Here is a 12,526-nt window from a genome sequence, read left to right as displayed (position 1 = left end):
TTCATGGATATGTTCTTCATTTTGAAGTGTAGCTCGCAGTTAGTGTTCTCCATGATGTCATCCACTGGGTAGCTATCCAGCAATGCGTCGCCCGGGGCGGAACCCACACTGCTTCTTGGCATGGATGGGACGGTGCTATCCAATGCTGGATCATCCGCTAGCTGCTGCAGCTGCTGAGACCCCCTTTGCTAGCTAAGTGAGTCGATCTGCTCCTGCTGCCGTTGGAATTTGACTGCCAAGTCCGCGTGCGCTGATTCTAGGCCTTGAAGGTGTTCATAGTCCAGCTTCCTCTGCTCCTCCTCCATCTTCCTCTTCTTCTCCTCCGCAATCTTCTTTCTCGCACGGGTTCTGTAGTCGGCGTTCCAGTCCGAAAACCCCTCATACCATGGAATAGCGCCCTTGCCTCATGTTCTTCCCGGGTGTTCAGGATTTCCCAGGGCACGCGTAAGCTCGTCGTTCTCTCTGTTGGGCTCAAACACCCCCGATCGATCCTCTTCTATTGCAACAAGTAGCTTATCTTCGGCTCCGTCCAGACATGCCTTCTTCGAAACTTTGCCTGTCTTCGGGTCCAACTCCCCCCCATGCACATAAAACCAAGTCCTGCACCTGGGGGGCCAGCTCAATGTTCCTGGAGTGACACCTGCATCCTCCATCTCTTTCTTAGACTTATCCCACTTAGGCATTCCCACCGCATAGCCACCTGGCCCCAGCTTATGGAACTTATCTTTTTTTGCGGCATTGGCCTTGTTTATTCTCGACCGTTCCTTAGATAATTCTGAATCCTTGAATTGCACGAAATCATCCCAATGAGCACTTTGCTTATCTAGTGTTCCCTCGAATACTGGAGTCTTCCTTCCTCCCTTGACGTACTTGTCCCATACACGATTCTTGTGGTTGTTGAATGCAACCACCATCTTCCTAAGAGCAGCGTCCTTGACTTTCTCCACATCTGCATCTGTGAAATGATCTGGTAGGGTGAAATGTTTCATGAGCGTTTCCCAAAGCAGAAGTTTTTGTCTATCATCGACAAAACTAACTCCTGCACGTGGCTTTACTGGCTCTCTCCATTCTTGAAGGGAGATCGGGAGTTGGTCCTTCACAAGAACTCCGCACTGACGAATGAACTTGTCCGCAATCTTCTTAGGCGCTAACGGTTCGCCATTAGGTTTGATGGCCTCGATATTGTACTTTACGCCCTCCTTCAACTTTTTGTTCGGGCCTTGTTTCCTGTTGCCTGAAGATTTGCTCGATCCAGATGGCTGAAAGAAGAAAGATCAATTCGTTAATATATCTTCAAGTCATTTAAAACATGTGATGATCACGAGATGCCTGCTTATATAAATATATATACCTCGTTGGTCTTTGTTGTTTCAAGATCAACATTTTCTTTGTCATGTTCATAGTTCATGACTTCATCAATTCGGTCGTCGTGATCGAATATCATATCACCCTCCCCGGTGTTGTTTAGATATTCAGAGCCGTCATAATCTTCTTCATTCTGATCATCATCTGGCCCGCGAGGATTGCGTATGATATTGAACAGGGCCTCTTCTCCCTCTCTGCCGGTATTGTCTGCCATAGGTTTTATTTAGCTAATCCAAAAGAAATATATTCAAATTACAATGCATGGATGCAATCAATTAATAAGGAAAAACTGAATCAATCATAGTACATAATAAGCATCATCGAATATAATCTCGAATACGTCGTCTCGAATAATAGATATAATCTCGAATACATCGTCTCGAATAATAGATATAATCTCGAATACATCATCTCAAATAATAGATATAATATCGAATACATCACTAGCTAGCTAGCTAGCAAGCTAATAAAGATCGAATACTACAGAGTAATCTAGGCCACTCGCGGTTCCTAAGGTGCGGGCAGTGGACACCCAAAGAGAAGGAACCATCAATGGATCATAGCTCGGGTGATCTCCCAAAAGAACCTGCCAAGTATTGGAGAACCTGACGTCCATAGCAGCCATGTAGTGATGGGCGTGCTCGTCCTCCTCCCTGACACGGCGACGTACCACCTCCGGCGGGGCCGGCTCCTTCCGCACTGAAAGTGGCCCACGCGGACGCCACCAAAGGAGATCAGGGTCGATGACGGGACCCGGGGCCGGGTTCCTCACCAAGCGTCGCGCCCCTGAAGGTAGCACCTCCCAGTGCCAGCCCGGCGGAGCCCAGTCCCGGACATGGGTCCTCTGAAGCAGGACGTCATCGTGAACGGGTCCACGGCGAGGATGCGGGCAGGGCATCATCGACAACAAATACTATATGCCGCAAAAGTAACATTTTTTAAATGATTGGATTGTGATTTCTAACATTTCTATAACTAAAATTGTATGACTATTTTTTCTTTAACATTTCTATATAACTAACATTTCTATAACATTAATACAGAAAAACTAGCATTTCTATATAACTAACATTTCTATAACATTAATACAGAAAAAACTAACATTTCTATATAACTAACATTTCTAACATTTCTACCACCTTTCTATATATAACTAACATTTCTATAACATTAATACAGAAAAAACAGAAAAAAAACAGAAAACTAAAAAGTAAAAACAGAAAAACTAAAAACTAAAAACATTGTGTGTCTCTGTGTGTGTGTTTGTGTATGCATGTGTGTGCAGAGGCGACGGCGAGCCAAGGCGACGGTGTCGGCGGCGTGGCGGCTTCGATTGGAGGGAGGAGAGGGGGGACAGGGGCTCACAGCGCGGGCGAGAGGTCGAGGCGACAGTGACGACAAGTTCCAGGCGACGGCGACGGTGACGTGGACCGGTGCGGGGACGGGGACGCGGGCCAGTGCGGGGACGGGGACGGGTCGGCGGCGCGGACGGCGTGATGGGGGCAGCTCGACGAGGACAGGGGCGGCGCGGAGTCGACGGGGACGACGCGACGGGGGTGGGGACGGCGCGGGACTGGGCGGCAGCGATGAAGCAGAGGAAAGTGGAGAAGGAAACTGACGAAATTTTTCAAAGTGTTTTCTTATATAGAAAACACCTTTAGTACCGGTTGGAGCCATCAACCGGTACTAAAGGTCTCTTTTGGCCAGGCGAAGCGGCGGGAAGCGCACCCCTTTAGTACCGGGTGGTGCCACCAACCGGTACTAAAGACCCCCCTTTAGTACCGGTTAGAGCCACGACCCGGTACTAAAGGGGGTGTGCTGACGTAGGTGCGGTGCGGCAAGTTTAGTCCCACCTCGCTAGCCGAGGGGCGTCCGCAGTGGTTTATAAGCCCCAGTATGGTAGCTCTCTTGAGCTCCTCTCCAAAGCAGGCCTAATGGGCCTACCTATTCTGTGCTGCCCTGTGGGCCTACAGGGCCTTTGCGGGCCTGCATCCTGGCCCAACAACACGTTGGGTTTCTAGTCGTATGCAGGCCGCTTTGGCCCAGTAGGCGGGCTTTTTTATTTTGTTGTTTTTTTGCTTTATTTATTTTTGTTTTATTTATTTTTGAGTTGTTTTTTTGCTGTATTTAGAGTTTATTTGTGAATATTTTTTGCTTTAGGTACAAAAAATTACAAACTTTCTGTTAGTGCCCGTAGTTTTCAAATTTGAATAGTTTAAATTTTGAATTATTTGAAATTTCTATGAATCACTAGTTTGTGAATAACTTAACTTTGAAAATAGATTTTTCAGTGATTCTTTTTTCTTATGTTTAATATTAGTGTGTTTTATCATTATATTCAATTTGGTAATGCTTAGGTTATTTATAAAATGAAATGCCTTTGTAACAGATGAGTTTTCGTCCGAAACCCTGATACTTCGAAAGAGATTGTCCATTTTGTACACGAAGTGCATCCAGTTTGTTTGCACATAAAATTTCTTTGCGTGTCAAATGCCAAAACACATAACTAGCTACCCTAACTATTACAGAGATTCCCTCCTGGGTGTGAAACACAGAAGAAAGTGATGATAGTGAAGCCGATCACATCCCAGATCTTTGGGTGTGAAACTTTTTTTTGCGTGTGTCCCTTTGCGTCGTAGCCATGGAAAATCTTCATCATTTAACTGGATGCTCGGGTCAATATTCACTGTGAATGGAGCAATTTCATCAAACTTTTCATAATCTCCTGACATGTCTGTCTTGTCATCCACTCCCACGATGTTTCTCTTGCCAGAAAGAACTATGTGCTGCTTTGGCTCATCATACGATGCATTCGCTTCCTTATCTTTTCTTTTTCTCGGCTTGGTAGACATGTCCTTCACATAGAAAAACTGTGCCACATCATTGGCTAGGACGAATGGTTCGTCTGCATACGCAAGATTGTTGAGATCCACTGTTGTCATTCCGTACTGCGGGTCTTCCGTTACCCCGCCTCGTGTCATATTGACCCATTTGCACCGAAACAAAGGGACCTTCAAACCACGTCGATAGTCAAGTTCCTATATGTCCTGTATATAACCATAATATGTTTCCTTTCCCGTCTTGGTTGGTGCTCTTCTTATCTTGGGCGGTCGTGTAAAATGTATTACCATTTATCTCGTACCCTTTGAAAGTCATTATATTCGAAGATGGTAACTGGGACAGCAAGTACATGTCATCTTCAATAGAGGCGTCATGCATGGTACGTGTCTGCAACCAGCTGGCGAAACTCCTGATTTGTTCACGTGTAATCCAGTCATCAGACCGCTCCAGGTGTTTGGAGCGTAGCAAATTCTTGTGTTCATCCATATACGGAGCCACCAAGGCGGAATTCTGTAGAACTGTGTAGTGTGCTTCAGTGAGAGAATGTCCATCCATACATATTATTTGTTCCCCTCCTAGCGTGCCTTTTCCATCCAGTCTGCCCTTATGCCGCGACTCAGGAACACCAATCGGCTTAAGGTCAGGAATAAGGTCAATACAAAACTCAATGACCTCCTCATTTTCATGGCCCTTGGAGATGCTTCCTTCTGGCCTAGCACGTTTATGAACATATTTCTTTAAGACTCCCATGAACCTCTCAAAGGGGAACATATTGTGTAGAAATACAGGACCCAAAATGTTAATCTCTTTGCATAGGTGAACTAGGACGTGCGTCATGATGTTGAAGAAGGATGGTGGGAACACCAACTCGAAACTGACAAGACATTGCACCAAATCATTCTCTAACCTTGGTATGATTTCTGGATCGATTACCTTCTGAGAGATTGCATTGAGGAATGCACATAGCTTCACAATGGCTAATCGAACGTTTTCCGGTAGAAGCCCCCTCAATGCAACCGGAAGCAGTTGCGTCATAATCACGTGGCAGTCATGAGACTTTAGGTTCTGGAACTTTTTCTCTGCCATGTTTATTTTTCCCTTTATATTCGACGAGAAGCCAGACGGTACCTTAATACTGAGCAGACATTCAAAGCAGATTTCCTTCTCTTCTTTGGTAAGAACGTAGCTTGCATGACCCTGATGTATGCTGTCTTTTCCGTGCATATGTTGCTGGTCCTCCCGTGCCTCGGGTGTATCTTTTGTCTTCCCATACACGCCCAAGAAGCCAAGCAGGGTCACACAAAGATTCTTCATCACGTGCATCACGTGGATTGCGGAGCGGACCTCTAGGTCTTTCCAATAGGGCAGGTTCCAAAATATAGATTTCTTCTTCCACATGGGTGCGCGTCCGTCAGCATCATTCGGAACAGGTTGTCCACCAGGACCCTTTCCAAAGACCACCTTCAAATCCTTGACCATATCATGTACATCAGCACCAGTACGGTGGCGAGGCTTCGTCCAGTGATCCGCCTCACCTTTGAAATGCTTGCCTTTCTTTCTTACGGGATGCCTGCTCGAAAGAAATTGATGATGTCCCAGGTACACATTCTTCTTACAATTAGCCAAATATATACTGTCGGATCGTCCAAACAGTGCGTGCATGCGCGGTATCCCTTGTTTGTCTGTCCTGAAAGGTTACTGAGAGCAGGCCAATCATTGATGGTCACGAACAACAATGCCTTTAGGTCAAATTCTTCCCCCATGTGCTCATCCCACGCATGTACACCTGTTCCGTTCCACAGTTGTAAGAGTTCTTCAACTAATGGCCTTAGGTACACATCAATGTCGTTGTCGGGTTGCTTAGGGCCTTGGATGAGCACTGGCATCATAATGAACTTTCGCTTCATGCACAACCAAGGAGGAAGGTTATACAAACATAGAGTCATAGGCCAAGTGCTATGGTTGCTGCTCTGCTCCCCAAAAGGATTAATGTCATCTGCGCTTAGACCAAACCATACGTTCCTTGCGTCCTGCAAACTCCTTCCCGTACTTTCTTTCGATTTTTCTCCACTGCAACCCGTCAGCGGGTACTCTCAACTTTCCGTCTTTCTTACGATCTTCTCGGTGCCATCGCATCGCCTTCGCATGCTCTTTGTTTTGGAACAAACATTTCAACCGTGGTATTATAGGAGCATACAACATCACCTTGGCAGGAATCTTATTCCTGGGGCGCTCACCCTCAACATCACCAGGGTCATCGCGGCTGATCTTATAGCGCAATGCACCGCATACTGGGCAAGCGTTCAAATCCTCGTACTCACCGTGGTAGAGGATGCAACCATTAGGGCATGCATGTATCTTCTGCACCTCTAACCCTAGAGGGCAGACAGCCTTCTTTGCTTCGTACGTACTCTCGGGTAATTTGTTGTCCTTTGGAAGCATATTCTTTATCATTAACAGCAACTTTCCAAATCCCTTGTCAGATACACCATTCTCTGCCTTCCATTGTAGCAATTCCAGTGTGGTGCCCAGCTTTTTCTTGTCACCTACGCAATTCGGGTACAACAATTTTTTGTGATCCTCTAACATGCGTTGCAACTTCTTCTTCTCCAAATCACATGCGCAGTTTCTCTTTGCATTGGCAATGGCCCGACCTAGATCATCAACGGGCTCATCCGATGCCTCTTCTTCAGCTTCTTCCCACATTGCCGGCCCAGCTTCTTCCCGCATTACCGGCTCAGCTTCTTCCCTCATTGTTGTATCATCGTATTCAGGGAACCCATGGCCAGGATAGCTGTCGTCATCCTCTTCTTCTTCATGGTCTTCCATCATAACCCCTCTTTCTCCGTGCTTGGTCCAAACATTATAGTGGGGCATGAAACCAGACTCAAACAGGTGGACGTGAATGGTTCTTGATGTAGAGTAATTGTGACCATTCTTACAGCCAGCACATGGACAAGGCATAAAACCATCCACCCGCTTGTTTGCCTCAGCCGCAAGCAGAAAAGTATACACGCCATTAATGAACTCGGGAGAGCATCGGTCATCGTACATCCATTGCCGGCTCATCTTCAATACACATCACCGAAAACACCAAATTAATACAATACATAAAGTTCATACATAAAGTTCAGACAATACTTAAATGCAACAAACAAATAACTCTCTAGCTAAAGAATTTAAATGCAACAACAAATGCGATCAAGATCGCAACTAAGGTAACAATTGATCCAACAGCATAATGATACCAAGCCTCACTATGAATGGCATATTTTCTAATCTTTCTAATCTTCAAGCGCATTTTCTCCATCTTAATCTTGTGATCATCGATGACATCAGCAACATGAAACTCCAATTCCATCTTCTCCCCCTCAATTCTTTTCAATTTTTCTTTCAAATCCTCGTTTTCTCTTTCAACTAAATTTAACCTCTCGACAATAGGGTCGGTTGGAATTTCCGGTTCAACTGCCTCCTACATACAAATATCTACGTCAGCTTGATGGGCATAATTTGTCATAAACACGAAATGCAACAAATAGTTTTAAAAGAGAATATACCACATCCGAATCATAACAAGGGCGAGGGCCGATGGGGATGGATATCAAAACCATGGCACTATGTATATCAAACAACGTACGGGTAAGATAATTATACGAGTAACTATATATCCAAATCACACAAACATCAATCTTTTATATAAAATTTCATGAACAAGAGGCTCACCACAAGGTGGTGCCGGCGACGGGACGGTGTGGGCGATCGACGGTGGTTACAATGGAGATTTAGAATGCACTAAGTAAACAACACCTACATATGCAAACTAAGTGTTATTTTGTCCTCAATTTGCATATAATCAAATACTACCACATATAATTCCTCCCAAATTACTAAAACCCACAATTAATCACTATATAAACCAATGCAAGAGCTAATCTAGCAATGAGAGATGAAAGGACAAAGTTGCTAACCTTTGTGATCATTTGAATGGATGGGGGCCTGCAAATCTTGGCAAATTTGGGGCAAATTTTGTGATGAACTCAAGAGGAAGAAGGGAAGAACATAGGAGAGGGAGAGGGGAAAGGGGGAAGAACAGAGTGCTGGTGGACGAAGGTTTTATATAGGACGACCTTTAGTACCAGTTCGTGGCATGAACCGGTACTAAAGGTGCTGGAGGGGCCCCACTCTGACAACATCCTGCCACCACTCTCATTAGTACCAGTTCGTGGCAAGAACCGGTGCTAAAGGTTCACCACAAACCGGTACTAATGATGTCCGCCCGCCTAGCCATTGGAACCGACACTAATGGACACATTAGTGCGGGCTCAAATTCAAACCGCACTAATGTGCTTCACATTTGACCCTTTTTCTACTAGTGCTAGCAACCCATCATCTACTTATTACTTACCAATGCCTTCCTCTAGGCCCAAATAATGGTGAAGTGTCATGTAGTCGACGTTCACATAACACCACTAGAGGAAAGACAACATACATCTCATCAAAATATCAAACGAATACCAAATTCACATGATTACTTATTTATAACAAGACTTCTCCCATGTCCTCAGAAACAAACATAACTATTCACAAAACATATTTATGATCAAGATCAGAGGAGTATTAATTATCATTATGGATCCGAAAATATAATCTTCCACCGAATAAACCAACTAGCGTCAACTACAAGGAGTAATCAACACTACTAGCAACCCACAGGTACCAATCTGAGGTTTTGGGACCAAGATCAAATACAAGAGATGGACTAGGGTTTGAGAGGAGATGGTGTTGGTGAAGATGTTGATGGAGATTGACCCCTTCTCAGTGAGAGGATCATTGGTGATGATGATGGCTTCGATTTCCCCCTCCCGGAGGGATGTTTCCCTAGCAAAACAGCTCCGCCGGAGCCCTAGATTGGTTCTGCCCAGGTTCCACCTCGAGACGGCGGCACTTCGTCACGAAAGCTTCCTTCTAATTTTTTTCCAGGTCAAAACACACCATATAGCCAAAGATGGGCACCAGAGGCTTGCCAGGGGCCCCACAAGGACGTGGGGTGCGCCCTAGGGGGTAGGGCACGCCCTCCACCCTTGTGGCTGGCTAGTGGCCCCCCTCTGGTACTTTCTTCACCCAATATTTTTCATATATTCCAAAAACATGCTCGGTGAAGTTTCAAGACTTTTGGAGTTGAGCAGAATAGGTCTCTAATATTTTCTCCTTTTCTAGTCCAGAATCCCAGATGCCGACATTCTCCCTCTTCATGTAAACCTTATAAAATGAGAGAGAAAAGGCATAAGTATTGTGATATAATATGTAATAACAGCCCATAATGCAATAAATATCAATATAAAAGCATGATGCAAAATGGAGCCGACTTGTTTGAATATATTTGGTTGACCCTCGGGTGAAAGAATATATGCTCAACTGTATGTTGTCATGCCTTATGCAATGCTCCGTTTATTTGATACTTGTATGTTTCGATCAATTTAATCCATGAAATATCCATTAGACACAGTTGATGTTGGTCTTTTGGATTTATAGACATTGCCATCCGTATAAAAAATGATCCCAACCTATTCTATATAAATACCATGACTGTATAGGGATAAGCGTGTGTTGTGGTGATGACCCACAAGTATAGGGGATCAATCGTAGTCCTTTCGATAAGTAAGAGTGTCGAACCCAATGAGGAGTAGAAGGAAATGACAAGTGGTTTTCAGCAAGGTAATGTCTACAAGCACTGAAATTATAAGTAACGAGAAGTTTGATAGCAAGATAATTTGTGACGGGCAAGTAACGATAATAGTAACAAAAGTGCAGCAAGGTAGCGCAATCCTTTTGAGGCAAAGGACAGGCCAAAACGGTCTCTTATGATAAGCAAAGTGTTCTTGAGGGTACATGGGAATTTCACCTAGTCACTTTCATCATGCTGGGTTGATTTGTGTTCGCTACTTTGATAATTTGATATGTGGGTGGATCGGTGCTTAGGTGTTGTTCTTACTTGAATAAACCTCCCACTTATGATTAACCCCCTTGCAAGCATCTGCAACTACAAGAAAGGTGTTAAGAATAAATTCTAACCATAGCATTAAACTTTTGGATCCAATCGGTCCCTTACGGAATAGCGCATAAACTAGGGTTTAAGCTTCTGTCACTCTCGCAACCCATCATCTAATAACTACTCTACAATTCATTCCCTTAGTCCCAAATATGGTGAAGTGTCATGTAGTCGATGTTCACATGACACCAGGGAATCACAACATACATACCATCAAAATATCTAACACATATAAAATTCACATTATTACTTGCAACAAGATTTCTCCCGTGACCTCAAGAACAAAAGTAACTACTCACAAATGATAATCATGCTTAAGATCAGAGGGGTATTAAATAGCATATTGGATCTGAACATATAATCTTCCACCAAATAAACCATATAGTAATCAACTACGAGATGTAATCAACATTACTGGTCACCCACAAGTACCAATCTATAGTTCCGGTACAAAGATTGAACACAAGAGATGAACTAGGGTTTGAGAGGAGATGGTGTTGTTGAAGATGTTGATGGAGATTGCCCTCCCCAAGATGGGAGAGTTGTTTGTGATGATGATGACGATGATTTCCCCCTCCGGGAGGGAAGTTCCGCCCGGCGGAATCTCTCCGCCGGAGGGCAAAAGTACTCCTGCCCAAGTTCTGCCTCGAGACGGCGGCGCTTCGTCCTGAAAGTCCTCTCCTTATTTTTTCTAGGTCAAAATGACTTATATACCAGAAGATTGGCACTGGAGGTGGGCTGGGCTGAGCACATCCCACCAGGGCGCGCTTGTGGGCCCTGGCGCACCCTAGTGTCTTTTGCTCACCAGGTGGCCCCCTCCGGTAGTTTTTTGCTCCAGTATTTCTTATTTATTCCATAAAAATTCCTCATGAAGTTTCAGCTCATTTGGAGTTGTGCAGAATAGGTAGCCTGATGTAGCTTTTTCAGGTCCATATTTCCAGCTGTCAGAATTCTCCCTCTTTGTGTGATCCTTGCATATTATGAGAGAAAAGGCATTAGAATTACTCCAAAAAGCATTATTATGCATAAAAACATTATAAATAACAGTAGGTAAACCTGATGCAAAATGGACGTATAAACTCCCCCAAGCTTAGACCTTGCTTGTCCTGAAGCGAAAACCGAAATAAAAAACATGTCCACATGCTTAGAGAGAGAGAGAGAGGTGTCGATAAAAACAAAATACGGACATAGAAGCATCATGTAAATTATTATAACAGCAACAAACTTTAACATAAAACTTTTATCATAGAACCTTTATCATAGACTTCTCATAAATAAGTAACAATTCATCACAACATCGAAGTATAAAGCATAAACTCTATTGGAATCCAACAAACTATGTTCTCAGTCAATTTTGCAACTACAATTCATCATCTTTTCAGGAAGGGTCACGTATCGGAGCCTTTAGGCAAGTCCACATACTCAACCATCATATAGTCTTCTATGATTGCTAACACTCACCGCATACACATGAGCAAAACATTTCAACCGGACACATACAAAGATAGGGGCTTATAGTTTCGCCTCCCAACGTATTCAACTCAAGGGTGATGTCAACAATAATAACTCATGCTACCCATATCCAACTGGATATATGTGCCTAGATATTTCCTCACCACATGGTGCTTGCCAAAAGAGAAAATAAAAAGGAATAGAGAGAAGAACCTTGACTCTTGCATAAAAGTAAATTCATAAAAGTAAAAGATAGACCCTTCACAGAGGGAAGCAGAGGTTGACATGCGTTTTTGTTTGTATGCTCAATCCCTTAGTGTCGGGGATATACCCTGCGGTGTGACCCGGCCAGAGATATAACCCGACTGGGACTTGATGTTTCATTGGTGATCCGGCAGACTAAAGACGGTGGGAACAGTTAAGCAGGTTAAGCTGGCGGGAACAGTTAAGCAGGTTAAGTCGGCAGACACAGTTAAGCATTGTAAGCCAGTAGACATTGCCATGTTTCGCCCTCACTAGAGAAGGTCTTGAGTCATTGCGGGCCAACCCGGCCATCTCCGAGTCACCTATGGCATGTGCGGCTGTGAGCCAACCCGGCCGCCTCTAGGTTTGCCTCAAGCCTGGGACACTGCTGCCTCACCGCCGCTCTGAACCAACTGCACTTCCTCCTTATTGGATGGGCTCGCGGCGTTCTGAGCCGCCGTGCCTGACTCCAAGCCACCGCGCCTGCTCCGTTCCCTGCGCTACTTCCTCCGTCTTTCGGGTGCCCCTCCGCCTCAACAACCGCCTGCTTAGTGTCGTACCTGCTCTCACCTGTTC

The sequence above is a fragment of the Triticum aestivum genome, chromosome 7A, assembly GCF_018294505.1.
Source record: "Triticum aestivum cultivar Chinese Spring chromosome 7A, IWGSC CS RefSeq v2.1, whole genome shotgun sequence".
Lineage (NCBI taxonomy): Eukaryota > Viridiplantae > Streptophyta > Magnoliopsida > Poales > Poaceae > Triticum > Triticum aestivum.
The sequence above is the reverse complement of the archived record's forward strand: the minus strand, read 5'-3'. Positions refer to the sequence as shown.